Source organism: Martes martes (assembly GCF_963455335.1).
Source record: "Martes martes genome assembly, chromosome: 5".
Classification (NCBI taxonomy): Eukaryota; Metazoa; Chordata; class Mammalia; order Carnivora; family Mustelidae; genus Martes; species Martes martes.
In genome coordinates this window covers 114,954,913-114,976,392 of record NC_137892.1, presented here as the reverse complement: position 1 = coordinate 114,976,392, position 21,480 = coordinate 114,954,913, and positions in this window count along the sequence as shown.

The window sequence follows — 21,480 nt, the reverse complement described above, 5'->3', positions numbered from 1 at the left end:
GTGTATATGTAAAATACATCTTTTCTATTTCTGTAATTTAATCTTGAAATGACTGTTTCTAATAAATATAATGCTTAAATGCATCTGATACTTCAATAAGTTACTGAAAGCATGAGACTTGGAGCTTTAATATAATAAGTAAACATTTAATACAGGATTATTGGGGTACTTGTCTTTGTAATTAATGCCTTGATTGAATCAGTAATTATAATCTCTCAGCAAATTAGTGTATTAACATGTGCATTTAAACAGAAAAATTTATGCTTTAAAATAACTAAATATTTATTTAGCGTATCAGGATTATTTGAATAATTTAAAATTGGTATTTTCTCCCGTTCATTTAGACAGGAATTTCATACACTTGGTTAAAGTGTTCTATTTTACTTTAAATAGAGGGGAGTGGGGTGAGGGGAAAAAAAGATACAAAAATTATAAAATAAAAACCTACATTTTTGTCCAGTTTGGAATTTTATCCTTTTTGGAATTACCATTCTCAATTCTGTATATCAAAATCTTATTCATCTTTAAAGTCCAGTCTGTTGGGGCGTCTGGGTGACTCAATCCATTAAGTGTCTGCCTTTGGCTCAGGTCATGATCCCAAGGTCATGGGATTGAGCCCCCAGGGTTCTAGGATCCAACTGAGCATCTGGTCCCCTGCTTATCAGAGTCTACTTCTCCTTCTGCCCTTCCTTCCTGCTTGTGCGTGCTCTCTCTCTCTCTCTCTCAAATAAATAAATCAAATATTTTTTAAAAAGCTCATTAACTATATTTTTTCAAAGGTCTTATATTTATCCAGATAGACATGTAATGTCTCCCTCTTCAGAAACTCTGTTAACCTCTTAGATAAACTGCTTATAAACATGTGAAGAAGACTTATATCCAGCTAACCTTAAGGGAAGAGACTCCAGAGAAAACTAAGTCAAATATTTTTGTCTTATGGCCAAATACAGAAAATAATGTCAAATAATGGAAAGGAATGTTCAGTTAAAGATTATTATCTGAGTCACAATTCTGACTGCATGATATTATTGTATCTTTAAAGTTCTGGTTTGAGACTGTTAGATAGTATATACAAAGGGAGTGGATAGCTTTCACTTTCCTTAGGGAGTTATTAATTAGATCATTGTTCAGGAATTTTATCAGGAATTCTAGTTACTTTGTAATAGGGGTTGTAGATTTTGTCATGCAAAAAAAGCTTTCTCAGATGGGGTTTAGGAAAATTTCCTTTCTCTGCACTGGATGACTCATCCCAAACCAGACTGTATAAAACAGGAAACAGAGAAATAAACATGGAAGCTTTCTTACCCTGCAAGTTTTATTAGAAGAAAATTTAAAGGGAACAAAATTTCTTTTTCTCTTTTAAAGGGATTTACCATAGATATGGACAGGTAAATCAACAAAATTTCTTTTTTTTTTTTTTTTCACTGACCATTATTCTTTTCACCCTTGGGTTCCATGCAAGCCCAAGGAACAGAATACTTACTGCACGATTAACTAGAGAATTTTATTCTTGTGTGCTTTCAGAAACATTGTGTTGTTTGTGCTACATTAAATCAAAGTGAGAGAATGAAGGAGATCAAAGTTCCAGTCATAAAATAGCATTCCACTGTCACAACCAGCAACAATAGATGAGCGAAGACTGCTGTTTTCACAAACTTTCTTTGCCATCTTAGAAATTTGGGTTGCTTTTTGCCCTCCAGTACTAATTACAAATACAAAAAAGCACAGGCTTTCACAAATCAATTCAACTTCCTGGATATACTTTCAAATGTTTCATTCACAAACAAGGGACTATATTTAATTTCAGTTCCTACGTAACAAAAGAACCCTCAAATTTCTGGGTATTGATGTTTTCATTTTCTCCTCTCTTTGTCTGAAATGAAGACAATTTCACTTGCAACAAGGAACACAAATTGTTCATTAAGAGAATATTTGAAGCATACGCTTACCGCCAGTGAAATTATGCAAGGCAATGAGAGGAATTCAGAATAATCTTGAGTCACTAATGCTTTTGATGAAAACGATATTGATGTTGAAGATACCACAATGAACTTAACAGAGAAAAAGATGATAGCAATCTCAACTACAATTATAACTCTGTGCACTCCACTCTGAGTAATTGGTATACTGAGCAGCAAAAGTCAGAAAGGATACTGAAGATTTAAGAGCAAAAAATGATGTTTGTATAAATCATAATTATACCCAGAATTTGAGAATATGTATTTTTCTCAAGCACATAAGGAGCATTTAAAATAAACATATGCTATACCATAAGTATCAACAAACTTTAAAGAATGAATATTATCCAGATCACATTCTTTGAACATAATCCAATTTATTAGGAAACTAATAGTAAGAAAAGTAGGAACAATCCCTTATGATTAGAAATTAAAAAACAAAATATGTACTTTTTAACAATGGATGGGGTCACAAAAGAAATCTTAAAGGAAAATAGAATATACTTATAATTTAACTGTAATAAAAGTACTACATATCAACCTGTAAAGTATAGATAATTAAAGTTTAATTTGCACAACTGAATGTTTAATTTTGAAAAAAAGAGGAAAGCCAAATATCAATAAACAAATAATCTAACTAAAACATTAGAAAAATAAAAAGCAATAAACACAAAGAAATTTGATACTAAAATCAGTAATATAGAGAGAACAGAATATAGTGAAATAAAAGATACAAAACACAAAATACAAAACTAAAGTTTGGTTTTTGGGAAATTAATAAAATTGACACATTTCTCTTGGGACACATCCAAACAGAGAAGAGGACAAATAAACAAAATAAAAATGGGAAAAAGAACATAATCATAAATCCTACAGATGTTAAAAATATATTATTTAAGGGGCACCTGGGTGGCTCAGTGGGTTAAGGCCTCTGCCTTCGGCTCAGGTCATGATCTCAGGGTCCTGGGACCGAGCCCCACATCGGGCTCTCTGCTCAGCGGGAAGTCTGCTTCCCCCTCTCTCTCTGCCTACTTGTGATCTCTCTCTGTCAAATAAATAAATACAATCTTAAAATATCTATCTATCTATCTATCTATATAATTTAAGGATTATAGGAACAACTTTATGTAAACAAATTTGAAATGGACAAATTCCTAGATAAAGCTTACTTAGTCAAACTGACTAAAGAAAGAGGATATTTGCTTAGTTCTATAATCAACAAATAAATATGTAGTGAAAAATTTTCCTGCAAAAAAAAAAAAAAGACAAAAAACCTCAGATGATCTTCTAGGCAAGTTCTAAAGTTCTAATAATTATCCAAGGAATAGTTGATCCCAATCCCATGCAGCTAACTCCAATTAATAGAAAAGAAGGACCTCAACTACAGATCTATTTATTTAAAGCTGATATAACCTTGTTCCAAAGGCTGATGAAGAAGTAAGAGAAAGGAAACTTACAGTCCAGTTTCACCCTTGAACACTGATGCAAAAATCCTAAACTAGGGGTGCCTGAATTGCTCAGTTGGTTAAGCAACTGCCTTCAGCTCAGGTCATGATCTCCAGGTCCTGGAATTGAGCCCCACATCAGGCTCCCTGATCAGCAGGGAGTCTGCTTCTCCCTCTGCCTCTGCCCATTCCCTGCTCATGCTCTCTCTCACTATCTCCCTCTCTCAAATAAATAATATCTTTAAAAAGAAAAATTCCTAAACTAAATAGTAGTAATGGAATACATCAGAGCACAAGAAAAGATAATACAAAGTTAAAAAGTTAGGTCCACCACACCTCTATAGTCAACTAATGTTCAACAAAGCAGGAAAGAATATCTAGTGGGGAAAAAAGACAGTTTATTCAACAAATAATGTTGGGAAAACTGGGCCACTTTCTTACATTATACACAAAAGTGCATGAAAGGAATCCATCAGAATTCTAGAGGAGAATATAGGTGGCAGTTTCTTTGACCTCAGCTGTAGCAACTTCTTACTAGACACATCACCAGAAGCAAGGGAAACAAAAGCAAAAATGAACTTATTGGGACTTTATCAAGAGATTAAAAGCTTCTGTGCTATGCAGGAAACAATCAATAAAACTAAAATTCAGCTGATGGAATAGGACAAGATATTGCAAATGACATATTTGATAAAGGGTTAGTATCCAAAATCTACAAGGAACTTATCAAACTCAATACCCATAAACCAAATAATCCAGTTAAGAAAAGGGCAGAAGACATGAATAGGCATTTTTCCAAAGAAGACATCCAGATGCTCAACAGCATTCATCATCAGGGAAATAAAAATCAAAACCACAATGAGATATCACCTTTCACCTGTCAGAATGGCTAAAATTAACAACACAGGAAACATTGGGTGCTGGTGAGGATGTGGAGAAAGGGGAGCCCTCTTACACTGTTGGTTAGAATGCAAATTGGAGGAGGCACTCTGGAACACAGTACAGAGGTTCCTTAAAAAGTTAAAAATAGAACTATCTTACGAGTCAGCAATTGTATTACTAAATATTTTTCTACAGGTTACAAAAATACAGATTTGAAGGGGTACAGGCCTCCCAATATTTATAACAACATTATCAACAATAGTCAAACTATAGAAAGACCCCAAATGTCCATTGACTGATGAACGGATAAAGAAAGTGTGATACACACACACACACACACACACACACACACGCACACATACACACATGTATGCATGCACTGGAATATTACTCAGCCATCAAAAAGAACGAAATCTTGCCGTTTGCAATGATGTGGACACAACATGGATGGAGCTAGAGTGTATTATGCTATGTGAAATAAGTCAGTCAGAGAAAGGCAAATACCATATGATTTTACTCATATGGGGAATTGAAGAAACAAAACAAATGAACATATGGGAAGGAAAAATAAGAGAGGGGAGCAAACCATAAGAGACTCAACTATAGAGAATAAACTGAGGGTTGATGGAGGGAGATGGGCAGAGGATGGGCTAAAAGGATGATGGGTATTAAGGAAGGCAATTGTGATGAGCACTGGGTATTATATTAAGTGATGAATCACTAAATTCTACATCTGAAACCAATTTTACCATATATGTTAACCAACTAGAATTTAAATAAAAAATTGAAAAAAAAGTTAGGTCAACCAAAGATGCAAGATTGATTTAATAACTTTAAAATCCAATTGCTATAAGCACATCAAATATTAAGGAGAAAAAATTATCATCTTATGAAGAAAATATGTTTAATAAAATTCAACTTCCATAGATAAGAAAAAAATGTAGCAACTAAAAGTACATGAGAACTTTTTAACCAGATAAGTTTATCTATACAAATATCTATAACAAGAACTATTTATAATAATGAGATACTTAAAACACTATTTTAAGATTAGGGAAAAATACAAAGATACTGCAAAATTTTCTGTTCAACATTGTATGGTAGCTCAAGCTCTAGAAGTAAGGCAGGGAAAAAAGGATACACATATTGGGGAAAAAATAAAAAATTCTATCATTATATGTAGATGATAAAATTATCTACATAGAAAACCCAAAAGATTGTACAGACATATTATTAGAACTTATAAAAGCACTTAGCAGTTGCTGGATTAAACAAATTAATGAACAAATTCCAAATAAATTTTTTTACATCTCCAACAAACAGGAAATGTAATTTAAAAATGTGTCACTTATTTGGATATTACCTGGAGATAATACACTTAAATTATAAATCTAAAAAGATATAAAGTCCATAATGCAGAAAAAAAGTAAAAACTTCATTCAAAGACATTAAAAAAGACATAAGTAAATGGAGAATTACACCATGTCCATGAATTAGAAGCCAGATATCACAAAGACATTAACGCTTCTCAAATTGACCTAATCCAATGTAATTCTAAGATTTTATTTATTTATTTGACAGACAGATCACAAGTAGGCAGAGAGGCAGGCAGAGAGAGAAGGAAGGAAGCAGGCTCCCTGCCAAGCAGAGAGCCCCATGCGGGGCTTGATCCCAGGACCCTGGGATCATGACCTGAGCTGAAGGCAGAGGCTTTAATCCACTGAGCCACCCAGGCGCCCCTCAATGTAATTCTAATAAAGATCCCAATAGCATGTTTTGTGGAAATGGATAAGTTGATTATGAGATTTATATGTAAGAACAAAGGATCCAAATATAGCCAAGGTATTTCTGAAGATGAATAAGATAGGGCAACTATGCTATCTGAAATGAAGACTTATAATCAAACTCTAAGTCTTAACACTATTTTAGTGGAACATGAGAAATGGATCAATCAAATATAATAAAACCCCAGACATAAGACTACATATAAGGAAATTCAATTTTGACAAACATGGAGTAACACTTCATGGGGGAAAGAATAGGGTATTTAAAAAAAAAATGGTGGAACAATTTGTTATCCATAAGGAAACAGTTAAACTCTCAAACCACATCTTACAAAAATTCAATTCTAAAGGCAAACGTTAATGTTTATAGGAGAAAATACATATGGAAATAAAAATTACATAAATACTTATGGAAATACATATGGAAATACATACGGAAATCCAAATTACCTATTGCAAGGAGAGAGTTAATAAAGTAGTTTTTTTCTGAATATATTATGTTTTTTATATATATATTTTTTCTGAATATGTTATGGAATTCTACAAATTAACAAGAAAAGACAAATAATGTAATCAAAATTGATAAAGGACTTAAGAGACACTTTAGAGAAGGAATAAAAATGACTAATAAGGGGAGCCTGGCTGGCTCAGTGGGTTAAGCCTCTGCTTTCGGCTCAGGTTATGGTCTCAGGGTCCTGGGATCGAGCCCCGCATCGGGCTCTCTGCATCGCGGGGAGCCTGCTTCCCTCTTTCTGCCTGCCTCTCTGCCTACTTGTGATCTCTGTCTCTGTCAAATAAATAAATAAAATCTTTTAAAAAAATGATTAATAAGTGTATGAAATATGTTCAACATCATTAGTGGTCTTCAAAATACAAATGCAAATGACAATGAACATATGTTTTAAACCCATCAGATAGGCATACTGAAAGCCGGACAATAACAAGTATTGGCAATATTGTGATCAATGGGACTGCTTACATCCTGATGACATTATTAATAATACAAATTAGTACAACTACTTTGGAAACAATTTGGTAATGTTTATGAAGATGAAATGTCTATTCACCACAAACCAGTAATTTTTGGAGAAATCTTGTGTATGTGTTTTAGGAGTTATGCCTAAGTATGTTCACTGGGACAGCAGAGAAAGGTGGAACCAGCCAAACATGGATTGAAAGGAAAATGGAAAAATAAAATGGTGTCTATTAAAGTAATTCTAGACAGAACTGAAAACAAGTGAATTAAAGCTATATCCATCAACATGAATGAATCTTAAGAGTATACTATTGAGAGAAGAGAAGTTACTGAAGAATTCCTACACTACTATTCCACATACATCAATTTCAAAAACATGAAAATGAAATTATCTGTTTGCTGATGTACATACATGGCAAAAGCTTAAAACATAAAGTTCATAGAGTAGCAGAAGTGAAATTCAGGACAATGGTTAACTTAGGTGGTTTTGCAAGGGGAAAACAGGATAGGGCTTATATGTGGTTATAAAGTTTTGACCCTTAAGCTGGTGATGGGTATATAGGTGTTTGAATTATTATTATTCCAAATAATTTGCACATATTATAAATACTATTTTGTGTATATATCCAATCTTTAACATTAAAAAAACAATAAAAAAAGAAAATTCATTCATATAATATTAGATCTTACCAGAGGCCTTGCCTGAAAACAAAATAAAAGTAATACATTGTATGCTAATAAAAAATAAATTAATTAAAAAAGTAACTCAGGGGGCGCCTGGGTGGCTCAGTGGGTTACAGCCTCTGCCTTCAGCTCGGGTCATGATCTCAGGGTCCTGGGATTGAGCCCCGCATGGGACTCTCTGCTCAGCAGGGAGCCTGCTTCCTTCCCTTCCTCTCTCTCTGCCTGCCTCTCTCCTGTGATCTCTGTCTGTCAAATAAATTAAAAAAATAAAAGTAACTCAGAATTTAAAAAATATTAATCATCTATTTTATAATAATTTGAAAATGTGATAAGGACCAGATAAGACAAAATTTAGCAATGTTCTGCTTGATAGAAGTTTGGAGTTGAAAGGTAGTAGTCAATCTTGAAAGTTTCCCTTACTCCAACTATTAAATGGCACATTTCAACATATATGCAATATATAATATACTTCATCAACTGTTTGGGAGGCTGAAGTTTATCTAATTCTTTCCTTAACTATTAATTAAAAACAAGAAAATAAGTGCCTTCATGATTTTGTCATTTTGTCAGTTTATAAAGGTATCTTAAGCAGCCTCAGAGTGATGAAGTCTGAAATTATGTTAATATGCAAAGTGATTCATGATAAGATAATTATTGAAAATATTTCAGCCCAAATATAAATGTTTTAGTGCACATGTGATTGACTGGAAAGCTGACTAGACATGAGTAAATGAGGCCAAGCTGTTGTTAATAGGCTATACAAGAAGAATGGGGAACTTGATCATGGCTTCTAGGCTTTCTGAGCTCACCCATGGACTTCATTGCTTGAGTTTCTTTTCTGATGTTTTAGAGAGTACAATGGGCTACTTTGAAATAGTTTTGAACCATAAGAGACTATGGACTCCAGGAAATGAACTGAGGGTTTTAGAGGGGAGGGATGGGGAGATGTGTTAGCCTGGTGATGGGTGTTAAGGAGGGTGTGTATTGCATGGACCACTGGGTGTTATAAGCAAACAATGAATCATGGAACATTACATTAAGAAACAAAACAAAACAAAACAAAACAGAAACTACCTTCACAGGGGAAAGAAATGTATTTTGAACACAAGTCTTTTTAGAAAAATTTATAACCAAAGACTTCATTTTCCACTCCATTTCTGCCTTAGCTAGTAGAAGGAGCTGATGAGGGTAAACATAGTTAGGGATTGAATTTGTTTTATTCTAGGAGAAGAAATAAAATGGATCATGAAACAAAGAGAAAGGAACTGGATTGGGTGAATTTTTTCAGTTTAAAAATCAAGAAAGACTTACAGTTTTGGTTTATGAAGTAGGTGTTTTCTCAAGCCTGCACACTTTTAACAATAACTGCAAGGCAAAGAGTGTAAATGTTTTTTACTAAAGCATAAAATGATTACTGCAATATAAAACAAGTTTGAGCAGTGGAAGAAGCAGACTGGCTATGGAGAGACTGCAAGAAATTTTAGACTCTTGACTCATTAAGGTGTGATGAAAATAAAAAACCCACCCCTCAGAAGTAATTTTTAATCTCTGTCTCTCTCTGTCTCTCTGTCTCTCTGTCTCTCTGTCTCTCTCTCTCTCTCTCACACACACACACACACCCCTTTTGGTAGCTACTCTCCTGAGACAGTAAAATCAACTACTTCTGCCTCAGATATGGCATGATGTTTAGTCTATGAGAAAAGAAGGTGCTCGTGGAAACTTTCATCAAACTTTGCTGATTCTTCAGCAGCATTCTGATCACACTGGTATAGCTCCTGAAAGAGTAAAAGTACCATTTTGATTTGTACCCACAGGCCTATTTCTGCACCTGCTAAAATGTTTGCTCAAGTCTAGCAATGACACTATCTTGTCTCAAACATTTCAGAGAGTAGAACTTATAATTTTGGACCAACTTTAACAATTTTCTTCAGAGAATGTTAGAAGTGAAAGAGAATTTAGGAGACCGTCCCACACTTCCATCCCTCATTTTATGTAAGTGGAAGGTCCAGAGAAGTGAAGATGAGCTCAAGGCAACATACTCTTATTTCAGGTTCAATCACTGGTTTATCAACTTCTTTTATATAGAGAGGGAAAGTGGGAAGGAGAGGAAGTCTTAGAAAGAAGAAACAGGATATCAAAACAACTCAAACCTCAGCATATTCTGAGAGCTGGGGATTTGAGTAATGATGGGGGGAAAGTAAGGAAAAAAATACCAGATGGGAACCACCCTGCTTCGTTACATATTCTGTGTACTTTTCCTGCCCGGATGTCAGCACAAGGGACATTGATTTATAACGTGTGCTGTCTTGTGGCTCTCTCTAATGTCTGAATCTGCCAAATCATTACCCATACCTACAGTTGCTATCTCTTAAGTAGTATGGATATATCATTGATGAAAGAAAGAAGAGGGAAGGAAGGAAGGAAGAAAGGAAGGAAGGAAGAAAGGAAAAGAAAGATACACGGAAATATTTGAAATATATTGGGAAATTCACTGTCTATATTTAGATCCTGGAAAAATCCCACGATTAGGGTGCAGATCATTTAACTTAAATTTCAGGAAACATATAGCCACAACCGTATTCTCTCTGGAGCTGCTGGAAGTGACTCCCTTATTCACAATACACTGATAGAGCTCCAGGTACTTGCCACCTTGCTCACTGGGCAGGGATAAAACAGGAACCCAACTTTAGAATGAAGATGATAAGGCACTTTTCAGATCATGGCAGCTTTTCAGTCATTGGAAATTCCCTCACATGGAAACCACTGCAGCTGTTATGGATATTTAGACAATAGATTGAATGTGCTAGCATAAATAGAATCAAATCAAAAAGAAATCTGACATAGAAAATAGTAACTGTTTTGGTAATTTGCAAGAATAGGATTTTTAAAAAGATGTATAATAATTTTGAATTTTAAATATAATAACTCAGATTTTTAAAAAATCTAACAAATTAGAGATCTTGCATTCTTCTATAGCTACACTATTAATTTTAATAACATTTTATCCATGTTTGGATGAGTCCTCAATTGCAATAATTTGGTTTCAGAAGATAGCATTAAAAAAAAAAAAACAGGTGAAAATAGTTGTGAACATTCTTGTGAAGATACTTCATTCTACCTTATTTATAGATTGTAATAGATTATTTGTCATCAACTCCTTGGGTACTGAAGAGGACATTTTGTTATCTCCATGGTATGTATATTAAAATTCTATTTCAAGTTTCATTTTTGATGGCAGGCCGTCAAGGTGACGAATGCACATGCTTGATATTTTCTAACTTCCTGATAATGAGGTTGTATGAAGATCTTCATATTCATAGTAGAATATTCTTTGTATCATAAAACTTCAGTACAAAGTACAGAGCTAGCAAGTCTCCAAATGATAACTAAAATTTTGTTGGAATGAAAACCGTTGGATATGGTATTGAAAGGCTATCAAGATTGACCAAAAATATGTCTTAGGTTTAAAACCAAGTTTCTCTTCCTTTGGAAGTTACACGTGGGGTTTTTGATTAGTAGGTCTGCAATAATGTTTTCTCATATTTGATGGAACTTTATACAACCTGTATGTTGTACATTAGGTTATATTAATTTGCATGGATTTGCCAACACAAAAGCAAAAGAAAAACTGTAGCACAACCTTCCCTTCCATTATTAAGCGTTTGTACTAAAGGGAGCGGGAAGCAAGAGAAGTAAATTTACTTTTTGTCTCTCAGATCTTATGTGCCTCTTTGGATAGCCCCTCCCCTCCCTGAGTGTAAGTCTGGTATTTGAAGGTGAATTTTTTATACAATTGACTCTTAAGCTAATTTTCTCTGCCTGGTTCTTCAATGAAGAAACAGATTTGTTCCAAGACTGGAGGAAAGCCGACTATACTAGATTGAGAGATGATCTTATTAGCTCTCTTATGGTAAGTGAGTGTGGCCATGAATTAGGGGTATCAGGTAAAATGTAAGACACACAATTAAAATTGAAATCTGGAGTAGTAGAAAAAAATTTTTAGTGTGAATTTGTTTTACTAAATTTGTCAATGCTACCATAAATCCTGTATTTTAAGGAATATTTCAAGGACATTTTTCTCCCCACAGGTGATTTTGATTAAAACTGATTTTCATTTCCTGTATTGATATTTTGACCTAACCCTCTTGTAAAATGAGACCATGCTGCTGTTTTATCAAATTCCTTTATAGCTATTGTCTCATTTAGATCTCCATGATGATCCTCATGGATACCTGAAGTCTCTCTCATGAAAGCCCATTTTCCAGATGAGAATGTTGATATTCAGGGTAATTCTGTTAATCAAGGCCATTTGGAGAGTTAAGAGGCAGAGTTTGAACTCTCTTTTAGCCCAATGTTCTCTTACAAACTCACTCCTATGTGGGAGTGGATAATAAGGATATAATCTTAAGAAAATATTGGGGTGCCTGTGTGGCTCAGTTGGTTAAGCAACAGCCTTTGGCTCAGATCATGATCCTGGAGTCCTGGGATCAAGTCCCACATTGGGCTCTCTGCTCAGCAGGGAGTCTGCTTCTCCCTCTGACCCTCGTGCTTCTCATGCTCTCTCTCATGCTCACTCTCTCAAATAAATAAATAAATGAATAAAATCTTTTTAAAAAGTCTTATGAATATATTTCAGTTATTTCATTATAGTTACCCCTGCCCCCTCTTTCTCTCTCTATAATGTACTATAGTGTATAAATATAATGCCATAAAATAAAATTATATAATACTGCCTCCTTGATGGCTTTGTGTTTTAACCTAATAAAAATGTTTGCTTTCCTTCAAGATTCTAAATATAGGTGATTTGGGACAGTATTGTCTTCTACTAAGAGATTCAACAGGCCTATCTGAACACCTTAACATTTTTTATTTTTTACTGCATAGATTACCAATTCCTGAAACTGTTCAATGGCATAAAAAATAGTGCATAAACTATAGAAATGAGATTTTTTAGAAGAATAGTTCTTTAAATGGTTAAGTCTTCTGAGGCACTCCTGCCCCTGAGTCCACACATAATAAGCATTCACTGTTTATGCCTTTGTTTGAAACATATCTCTAAACCTTCTCTCTTGAAATCACTTTCATATAGTCTGTTGAATTGAGTTTTATGGTTTTAATGGTATAACCTTCTTTCCTTTCATGGTCTGTTTACATTTCTGGAACTTGAAGAAGTTGCACAGTGACAATATAAAGCAATACTTATGTTGTTACACACTAAAATGTTCTAGATGGTTAATAACACATACCAAGGCATGTAGTCCTAATCAGACCAGTTTTCATCTTGCCACATCTCTGGTATAATTTCCTCCCTTGATCATTTCAGATCTTCCCGGTAGAAGTGGAGAGTTAATAGTATCAGGAGGAGGAAATTTTGAGTGAATAGTTTCTTCAATGTTTAAAATGCCCTGAGCAGAGTCTTCACAGTATTGTCAATTACTGGGTTCTCAAAATGTCACATTTTCAAAGAATGTAACAAACATGTGTCAACCTAAATGTAGCTTGTCATGGCATACTGGAGTGGGGAAATTACTAAGGGATTAATATATATGAAAAATGTGGCTGAAGCTTTCCTATCCCCATGCATTTTTTGGTGGGTGAGTTCATTTTCCGGATTCTTTATTTTTCTCAAGGTAATCTCACCAAATCTATTTTTTTTAAAGATTTTATTTATTTGACAGAGATCACAGGCAGGCAGAGAGAGCAAGGAAGGGAAGCAGGCTCCCCGCTGAGCAGAGAGCCCGATGCGGGGCTCGATCCCAGGACCCTGAGATCATGACCCGAGCCGAAGGCAGAGGCTTTAACCCACTGAGCCACCCAGGCGCCCCACCAAATCTATTTTTAATTAAATCCTCAGTACTTTATCTAGTAGACAAATTTATCTTCTTCATTGAGGGTTGATGGTAACACACAGGTGCATAGTGACTTTAATGAAGAAATCTAAGGAATATGGGAATAGAAAAAACTAAGAAAGAGAGGAAAAGCTGGGTGGTGGTGGGGAAACCGTCAAAGTGGGGGAGAGCACTTATAAGGAAAATATGGAAATTGAGACTTTAAATCCTTTTGAATAGTAGAAAATTATGCCCTTCTTTGTTCAAAGGAAACTAAAGGCTTTATGAGTTCTTTGGACATCAAATATACTTCAGTGAGGGAGAAACATGCCACTTAAAGTCTCTTTGAAATTCACATTTGATATAAATCTCAAGTCTAAAAATGGTATTAGCATAAATAAATTTATAGAAGGACAGCTCGGGAAGAACATGCAAATAGATTAAAATACAACCCTATGGCTTCCCAGTTTTCTCTCTCTCTGGTACTGGCATGGAGAAGATATTTTGATTTTTCTTATTTAAATAAAGGAACAGTGGCTAAAAAGAAGCATTGAGTACAGATTCAAATGAACAGAACTGATGAAGTGGAAATGAATATGCTTGAATTAATCATAATGCTTTAATCAGGGTTTTCTAATGCTAGTTAATTGCATCACAAAATATAGCACCGAATGAGCTTGGTGAGTTGTAAAAGGGAGACTCAGAGACTCTGAATAGGATCCTGTTTTGAACAAGAGAGGTGTGGAAAAATTGACCAATTGCCACTGAAGCTGTTATGTGCCCAAGTGGCTGAATAAACTTGGTATCAGTCAACTCAATTAAATTATAGGCCTAAATTAAACTTATATCATAGGGCTACCATATTCAATTTCATTTGTTTTTCTAAGTCATCCCTTTCCCAAGAGACACTAAACATCTCTCATGACTGAAAATAAATTATCTTTCTTTTCCAGTGTGGTTTCCATTAATTTACTTATGCCGCATAATAATTAAAACAGTTTGGCCTCTGTGGCATTGAAATATCTATGCATTCAGAATGACTGTTGTCCCCAACAACATCAGAGCGGGAGACTCTACAAACTCTGCCCCCACCCCCTTCAGAAACATCACTCTGGTCTCTCTGACAGGACCAAAAGTTTTTATCACTAATTCTCCTCTTTGGCTTAGGACATAAATGATTTTAATTTCATCCTGCCTGTGTGACTTAAAGGACCATATCTTAAATACTGTTTTTGTTTTTGCCAACAGACCATTTCAATAATTAAAACCAATCTATTTTTTTCCCCTTCAGCAGCATATTCATTCAACTATCTGGCAAAGACTCTCTGATGGAATGTGTTGTTAGAATTTATAAACGCTAAGATCTCTGCAACTTCTCTGTCTCTCTTGCCTCAACATCTGAATCCAGGAGAGCCAGCTTATTCTGAGAAAAGCCAATTCTTAATGAGAACACGAAGTTTTGAATCAACAAACATCTACTAATCTTTCAGAATTCCTTACAAGCCCTATGCCTTCAGATCTTTGAGGCTAGTAGTAATGGTTTTATAACCCACATTTCTAATATGTTGCTTTTTCTTTTTTTTTGAGTCTCTGAAGGGAAATCCTTCATTTATAAACTTCTCTGGGTTTATAAGTTGGATGATGTCAGACTCTGGGGGTGAATAAACAAGTAAGAAAGTTAATTTATGGTGAAATTTGCGTGGGGTGGGGAAACGCATGGTTGGTATGGAGATTGGAAATTATCCAGTGAAGATGAATTGTGCAAACCAAAGCAATTCTTTCCCTAGCTACATTCCTGGGCCACTGAGATTTATCATTCTACACATATCTACCTACCTGACTTATCTAAAAAATAATCTAACCTGCTTTGTTTGCTTTTTTTGTTTATAATATCTGCTGTTTCTGTGCATTGTTTCTTCAGTCAGGACACCGGCAGACAAGTCACTTGTATTGAGCAACTTACTCAACAAATTTATCTGTGTTTCATTAACTTATTAATTGGTCTCAAAAGCCTAGGCTTTGTGTTCTAGTAGATGTCTGGTTTCCTATTGATCAATACTCCTTTATGCTAAAAAACACAGTGGGTTCTAGTCTAATCATGAAGTGGGAAGACTGTTTCCCTAATCATCCATCTGCTTGCTCTTACCTTTTCAATAAGTTTTTTTGATCACCTTAATTCTAATCAACTAAGCATGTCTCACTGAGGTGCCCAACAGGTTAGGACAGAATTCTATGAAGGGCATTTTCTATTAAGTGGCAAGGAGTGTCAACAGGTTAACCTCAATCTCCTCATCTGTAAATTCACACTTAATGCATTTCTTCAGAGAAAAGTCACAAGATCAAAATCAAAATAAAATTTTCATAATATATAAAAAAAGAACAGAGCAAACCAACCTCCTCTTTTTCATTTCACTCATTTACAGTATTATTAATAGCAACAGGTAACACTGGAGTATGACAGATCATTTGCAAACACAGCTGCTACAATTACCCTTATGTTTTGCAACATAAATTGTAAGCTAATCCCGTCGAGGGGTGAAGCCTAGTTTTCCCAACCCGTACATAGGCGGTCTTGTGATTTGCTTTGACCAAAAGAATGTTGAGGATGACTTCTGAAGCCAGAGCATATGAAGATTTGCAGGTTTTGTTTTTATCCTCTTAGAACGATGTCCTGAGATCACTGTGCCATAATGAAAGCTGGAAGGATGACCATGAGGAAAAAGGGATCTAGATGCCTCAGTTATCTCAGCTGAGTCCAGCCCTCAGTTGATTCTCCAGCAGAGAGCATTCATGAGTGAGCCCAGGGGAGACTGCTCAACCAACAGCCAGAATTATAGAAAATAATAAACTGTTTTTTAAAGCTATTAAGCTTTAGGATAGTTTGTTTTATAGCAATAGATAATCAATAGAATTATTGTGGTAAGGATTAGCAGTGAACAACAGAGAAGATCCTTGCTTCATAAATGTATATTCTAGACTCAAAGGTTACAAAAATTGTATTGTAATTGAAACATATATTATGCACTTTTTGTTTATGTTACATAAAGTGATGGTATGTAAAAGCATGAGTTTAATATTTTGCTGAAGGTTGTCTGTGATGCTTAGTAGGAAACATATTGGAGTTAATGGCTGAATTTTTTAATGCTTACTATATAATAGGTTTACAGGTATTTTTACAAGTGTTAACTCACTAAATATGTACAATAACCCTATGTGATATATACATATATATGTGTGTATATACACTTTGCATTAAAGGAAACTGAGGCACAAGAGGATGATAGTGTTAGCTAAGTTCACATAGATAGTAAGTATTGGAGTTGGAATTCCAAGGCAAGCAATCTAGCTTCAGAGTCTACACCCTTAACTTCTGCACACTGTTGGACTAAGCCAACTATTGCATTTACATAGAAATTCTCCCACTTAATTTAAGGAAGGCTAATTTTTATTATAATGTAGGAGATAAAAGATAAGGCTGATTAGAGTGTAAATCTCTCAGAAATCCCCACTGAATTGTCCCAAGGATGGATATAGGGATTTTTAGTTTTTTTAAACACCACTCAGACTTACCTTCAAGGTCACAAATAAAGTAGAAATTATATTTATTTAAAGCAGACAAGTGACACTGAACATTATTATACCAGAGATCAAATTAATCAAATTTTTTTCTGAATAGAGTAATATTTAATGCACTTATTTTGCTCACTCAAAGTCAGTAAACCTGTAAAATGTACATAGTTTTCTACACTATAATCTAGTGACTATTTTGATTAAAGCACAGTACTTACGTCTATCTTAAAGTGCGTTTTGTTGGAACTTAGCTCCCCTAAACGTTTTTGTTTTTTGTTTTTGTTTTTTTTTTTAATGAGTTTGTTTTCAGTGTCATGGGCAGAAACCATCTAGGGGGATGATTTGCCTGCACCAACCTTAAAGAGCCTACTAAATAGTTGAATTAACTATGGCCCTGCTGGGGGAGGCAAAAAATCTACTGAATTATAATCTCCAAAAATGGGGATCAGGAACACTAAGCATGTGAATATGTTCCTTAGGTAATTCTGAATATCAGCCAAGTATGGAACACCCGACCTGGCTATTGGTTTTATCAAAAAATCTTAGAATACTGCATTACCTACACACTCCCTTTCAACTCTCTGAGGTTATGGAGTTACGCAGAAAAGTTATTATTTTTTTTAATGTAATGATAGACTTCAAAAAAGGAAGTTCTTGACGTTTGTATTCAGTGTCTTGCCTTCCAGTTTATGGTTCTTTCTGTTTGGTTATCCTTTTCTCTTAACTCAGGGACTTATCTGCATGTTATACTCATTTATTTTAACCCACTCCTGAATACACTAAGATAAGCTATTCATGAACAATTGACATAAACTAGAAATTCACAGAAGAGGATTACAAATGGCCAAAAATAAAAATAAATAAATAAATAAATAAATAAACATGCTCAACCACTTAGATTATAAGATAAATGAAAAAAAAATCAGTTATGTCTTTTTTTTTTAAAGATTTTATTTATTTATTTGTCAGAGAGAGAGAGAGAGAGCGAGCACAGGCAGACAGAGTGGCAGAGGGAGAAGCAGGCTCCCTGCGGAGCAAGGAGCCCAATGTGGGACTCGATCCCAGGATGCTGGGATCATGACCTGAGCCGAAGGCAGCTGCTTAACCAACTGAGCCACCCAGGCATCCCTCAGTTATGTCTTTTTGTAACGTATCAGATGGGTAAGAAGCCTGAATTTTCTAGTGTTAGCAAGAAATTGACATTTCCAGTCACTTCTGGGCATTTAACAAACACTGATTATTTTGCTAACCTACACTCATTTCCTATCACTACCTCAGCTTAGAGACTAGAAATGTAAATACTCATTTCCCTAGCCTTCTTTGTAGCTGTGGTGGTCATATAACACAGTTCTAATTGATAAACATATATTAAAAAGTCTGTTGTGGAGGTATATGAGAAAGTGAGTATTTATTGATAAGAAAATAGAATTGCAGTAAATTCCTCCTGTTTCTGCCTCATTACGTTTTGAATGTAGACATGATACCTGGAGGAATGGTTTTCATCTTGTTAGCATAAGGGAAAGGCCAAGGAACTCACAGATAGCAGCTATAATATTTTTACGTTCTTGAACAAATGCCAGCAGCTGTCCACATACTACTTTTTGAGACAAATAAATCCCCATCTACATAGATTTCTTTAATTTGATTTTTTTTAAATTTAAAGAATTCCTAATTGATACAATGGGATTATAAAATGATGAAATGTTTTTGGAAGGCAATTTGACATAATCTATAAAATTTTAAATACACTAAGTATTATTATTGCAGTTTAATGTCTATAGTATACAAATTTATCCTAAAGATATATTCACCCATGTATGCAAAGATTAAAGATATATATATATATACATATATATATATAAACATTCATTTAAGCATTCTTACAATAGCAAATAATTATAAATTGTAAATAACTTGGATGTTTACCATTAAGAAGAATGGTTAAATAAAGCATGGGTACTATGCAGCTATTAAAATAAAGAATACACAAACACAGAAAGACCATCAAAATTCAGCGCTAGTTTAAAAAATACATTTAAGAACAATATGTATAATATAGATACCACTTTATACCAGTTAGAATGGCTAAAATTAACAAAGCAGAAAACAACAAATGTTGGTGAGGTTGTGGAGAAAGAGCAACCCTCTTCCAGTGTTGATGGGAATGCAAGGTGGTACAGCCACTCTGGAAACAGCATGGAGAGTCCTCAAGAAGTTAAAAATAGAACTACACTGGGACTCCTGGGTGGCTCAGTTGGTTAAGCGGCTGCCTTTGGTTCAGGTCATGATCCCAGCGTCCTGGGATCGAGTCCCACATCGGACTCCTTGCTCCGCAGGGAGCCTGCTTCTCCCTCTGCCACTCTGTCTACCTGTGCTCGCACTCTCTCTCTCTCTGACAAATAAATAAATAAAATCTTTAAAAAAAATAAAAAATAAAAATAAAAATAGAACTACACTATGACTCAGCAATTGCACTACTGGGTATTTACCCCAAAAATAGAGATGTAGTGTAAAAAGGGGTATCTGCACCCCAATGTTCTTAGTAGCAATGTCTACAATACCCGAACTGTGGAAGGAGCTGAGATGTCCTTCAAAAGGTAAATGGATAAATAAGATATGCTTCATATATACAATGGAATATTAGTCAGTTATCAGAAAGGATAAATACCTAACATTTACATCAGTGTGGATGGAACTGGAGGGTATTATGCTAAGTAAAATAAGTCAATTAGAGAAAGACAATTATCATATGGTTTCACTCATATGTGGAATGTAAGAAATAGCACAGAGGATTATAGGGGAAGGGAGGAAAACTGAATGGGAAGAAATCAGAGTGGGAGACAAATGGTGAGAGACACTGGATTCTGGGAAACAAACTGAAGGTTGTGGAAAGGGAGGTGGGTGGGGGGATGTGGTAACTGGGGGATGGCCATTAAAGAGGACATGTGATGAGATGAGTCCTGGGTGTTATACATAGCTAATGAATCATTGAACACTACATCAAAAACTATATGTGTGTGTGTTGGGGGGGCAAGATGGCAGGGAATAGGAGACCTAAATTTCACCAGGAATTCAGCTAGATAATTATCAAACCATTCTGGACACCTACAAACTGAACAGAAGATGGAAAAGAATAGCAGCAATTCTAAGAATAGAAAAGTAACTACTTTACAGAAGGTAGGACATGTGGAGAAGTGAATCTGAGGTGATATATGGGAAGACAGACAGCGGGGGAAGAGGCCAGCTCCAAGCATGCGATACAGCAGTGGAGTACAAAGTTGAAACTTTCAGAAGTCTGCTCCATGGAGGAAACTCACTCCAGTGACTAAGGGGGTGGGAGGATCCTCATTGGGTCAGTGTGGTCTCAGGACCCTTGGGATCACAGAATGACCAGGGGTGCCTGAGTATTGCAAAGCTCCCAGGTATCAGAGGAGGGAAGCCAGCTGCAAAGATGGAGCTGAGGAGGGGGCTTTCAGCTCAGGGTTGTCATAAACTGTGATCCAAGGCAAAGTCAGACCACTACTCTTTGAGCAGGGACCCCACAAGTGGCAGATCCAGAGAGACTCCCCCTTCCTCCACTGGGAGGAATAGCATGGGAGTTTGCTGCAGGATTCTGCTGGATTTGGAGACTCCAAATGGGGCTGTGTGCCAGAGATAGAAATGCTCAGTCACAGGCTGGGTGAGCTTGGGGTGTAGCTGGAGACCAGGGAGACAGGCATGATTGTTTTTCTCTGAAGGCTCACTGAAGAGGCGGGACTCTGAGCTCTCAGCTCCTCTGGGGCTGGTTTGGGAGGCCACCATTTTCATTCTCATCCTCCAAAGTTGTACAGAAAGTTGCAGGGAACAAAAGATACTGAGAGCAAACTGGAGCAGATTACTTAGCCTGGCCCCTGGCAAGGGCAGTGCAATTCCACCTCAGGAAAAGACATTTGAGAATCACTGCAACAAGCCCCTCCCCCAGAAAATCAGCAAGAACATCCCGCCAAGACCAAGTTTACTGATCAATAAGAACTGCAAAACATCAGTGCTAGGGCAATACAGCACAAAGAATTCACGGCTTTTGTCCCATGATTCTTTAGTATTTCAAAGTTAAATTTTTTAAATTTTTGTCATTTTTTCTGTTTCTTTTTAATTTTCCCTCTTTCCTATTTTATCCTGTTTTAACTATTTAAACTTATCAATACCTTTCTAAAAATCTTTTTACATTTTCATTTTTACAGTCATATTCTATCTCTTCATTGTATTTAACCTTATTTTTTGCATATATAAGTTTTTCTTTCTTTAAAATTTTGGGATACAGTTTCTTTTAACAGATTAAAATATACTCTAAATCTAGCATATGGCTTTGTTCTA